Source organism: Asparagus officinalis, chromosome 3 (genome assembly GCF_001876935.1).
Source record: "Asparagus officinalis chromosome 3, Aspof.V1, whole genome shotgun sequence".
Classification (NCBI taxonomy): domain Eukaryota; kingdom Viridiplantae; phylum Streptophyta; class Magnoliopsida; order Asparagales; family Asparagaceae; genus Asparagus; species Asparagus officinalis.
Window position 1 is genome coordinate 105,723,456 of NC_033796.1, and position 3,285 is coordinate 105,726,740.

The 3,285-nt window shown below is 34.6% G+C and overlaps 1 long non-coding RNA gene across 1 annotated transcript; it reads left to right on the top strand.

Annotated features, from left to right (window-relative positions):
• Positions 577–1,124, top strand: LOC109832432. Its single transcript, XR_002244767.1, has 2 exons — positions 577–745; positions 890–1,124. It is a non-coding gene; the product is annotated as an uncharacterized LOC109832432 (long non-coding RNA).

Consider the following 3,285-nt stretch of genomic DNA (forward strand, 5'->3'; position numbering starts at 1 on the left):
ATTTCAGTCCATGAGTTGGGCACGTATTTGACATCTGACAGGTCATTGATATTATGGTTGGAGATGGAACTATATTTCTTTATTGCTCCACGTTGTAGTTTTTTTTTTGGATTTGGTATTTAGCTATTTACAATTTGAGCTAACGGGAGACATACCTATGCTCGTGTTGTAAATTTCTAAATAACAAACCTTCATTTTATTTTGGAGTAGATGATTGACTATCTATATGTATTAACAGCTATTTTTCTCATTCTTCTAGCCCTTCCCCCGGGGTTGGTTGAGATGTTACTCGCTAGCGCTTGACGTTTGTTGTTTCCCCACTTTTAGGTAACGAGCCAGGTGCATAGAGAGCTGAAGGTTGATGGAGTTACTCTAGCAGTTATTTATCTATATTGTTAGTAGTTTATGTCAAAACTCCACAGTAGATGTGTTTATGAACATTTTAGTTATTATTCTAGTTTTGTAAAGCCGATGTGCCAAAATATCATTTTATTTAATTTTCAATGTCGAGACACTTCTATTCAGTCAGATGTTATTTTTCTCAGAGATTGGTCTATTTATTTCAATGGTGAAGGCAACATTAATCGTCGCAATCGTCATCTTCTCCCTATTTGCACCGAGCTCTGCTAGCTTTGGTTCTTGCTATAAAGCATGTTTTCTAGCTTGCCGACTGAAATTTTCAACAGTTGGTTGCGTGGGAAATTGTTTGGCGCAGTGTATCATTCACAAAGAATTCACTGGAAAGGTCTTTTTCCCCCCTCATTCTACAAAATGTTTATAGCAGAACTAATCATATCTCTATTCTTTTACTTTAACTTATTTATTATCTATTTTATTTTTGCCTTTGATTTTTGAATTTTGATTATTTCTTATTTCCTTTTGTACTCAGACCGCGGAGGGAGAAGATATTCCAAGGGCCACTCAAAGAGTTGAACCTAAAAATTGAATGAGTTTCAAACTTTAATTTGTTGCCAGAGAGCTGAGGAAGGATACGTTTGCGTACATGCATAATAAAATGTTCCAATTAATGTCATTTAAATTTGAGCAGTTTAGATTGCGCTCCGTTCAGAATAGCCTGTAACGTAATCTTGTATCCTCTATATAAGCATCTCGTATTTTAGACATTTTCAAATTTCACTTGGTGAGATCTCAACAAAGAAATGGGGCAGACTTAAGTGACTAACTAATATCAAGGCTTGGGAAGCATTTACGATGATTAATTTGGAGTGTATGTCAACAAAATCCCTTTAAAATTTGTTAAGGAGGGGCGCGTGATAATTTTTGAAATCTATGGATTATTGTAGATTATTTGATATTTTTTAGATTATGGATAATTATAAATTGATTAAGATTATCAACTATCTTATTATCATAATTTTCTAATCATGGATAGTTTTAGTCTGATGATGATGCTTAATTAAATATAGGATGGGAGAAACGTGACAATTTTTTATTCATGTGTTAGAGCATCTCCAACAGCTTCTCTATTTCTTACTTTTGGAGAATATAGTTAGGTGTTTGGTCCAATAGATTCCTTATCTCATTCCCCAAAATAGGGATGGAGGAGAAAAAATGAGGAAGCTTCCCCAAATCTGCAGCATTCTCCAAATTTTTGGAGAAAAAAAGAGATTCTTCAAAATGGGGAAGCTATTGGAGTTGGTGTAAAAATAATTTGGAGAATATTACTTTTGCTTCCCCATTTTGGAGAAAATTTTAAAGAAGCTGTTGGAGATGCTCTTAGTCTTTTGTGCAGTTATTACAAGTGGTTTGCCAATTTCTCATTATTTATGAGGGATAGATCCGTTTAACTCAGACCTTCATTCCTCCCCATCCGTCAAATCTATCAAAACACATCAATCAGCAAGACCTTAAGCGAGCATAATGTAGTTTCATTACACCTCCAACAACTTTAATCATTTCGCGCCACGCTCACAAAATATTTGAAACCTCGGTAAGTTTGAGAATTTTATAAATCCACCATAATACTTTAATTTTTTTCTTAACTACGTAAAGACGTTATTACCCCACAATTTGTAGTGACGAGCATTATCCCTCAAGGTCAATAAGAAAATTACAAACAACCCCTTTGACAAAAAGCAATGCCAATATCCGGAGAGGAGGCCGGCAATAAGACGAGAGAGGACTGCAAATTATCAGTCAAGATCCAAAGGACAAAATTAAGCCGAGTGGAAGAATCGAAGGATATCCCTATAAAAATTCTGATAGCCGAGAGTAGCAGCAGATCAAACACTTGTAGGTGAAAACAAAGCATACCAATTTTTAGGCCATCGATCTCAACAAATCTCCAAGCACCAAATAAGCACGTGCCAAATATCCAGGTAAATAAAATTAAAAAATCAGTACATATGCAGGGAAATAGTAATGCATCGAGTAACCAAAGTGGAACAAGCACAATGGCAACGCCCTTCTTAGATGGAGGTGCAGGGTGCAACGACAATTTATTTAACGGGCAGGAGTGTTTGTGGAGAGTCCCCAAGGCAGCAGCAGTGAGGAGTAAGAAAGATTGAAGATTCTTAGATTCGAGAACTTGCTCTGATACCATGTTCAAATGTAAGGGAGAAGAAAAAATTATGTTCTCGTTGATTATGAAGAATAAGCTTAATAGAGGCAATTAGTCATCTGAGTCTAGATGTCATTTACCTCATCACACCTAGACTTAGCCACGAGTTGGATTCAAGCTAAGAGAATGAGTTGGACAGGCTGGGCCTTCTTGGGACCAAATTATACAAGTTTGAGTTTGAGCCCAGTTGTTTGGATTCAACTGCTTCCCAAACTCGACCCGCTGGCCCGACCTGCTAGGCTTTAGGTCCGACAAAGCCTTAAATTTTTTAATTTTCTGCTTTTTAACTAATAAAATAAATTATTAGATTGAAACTAATTTGCATGCATATGAATTATAAAAATAATATAATCAGCATATTATTTAAATAAATAATTATTGAGAAGGAAAACAAATTTTAATTATAATTAATAGAATATAATATCAAACTCGACCCGCTGGCCCGACCTGCTAGGCTTTAGGTCCGACAAAGCCTTAAATTTTTTAATTTTCTGCTTTTTAACTAATAAAATAAATTATTAGATTGAAACTAATTTGCATGCATATGAATTATAAAAATAATATAATCAGCATATTATTTAAATAAATAATTATTGAGAAGGAAAACAAATTTTAATTATAATTAATAGAATATAATATTTCATACACCTCGGTGAGTATTGTCGTGAAGACAAACTCTTACAATTAAAGTCAACAAATACCAT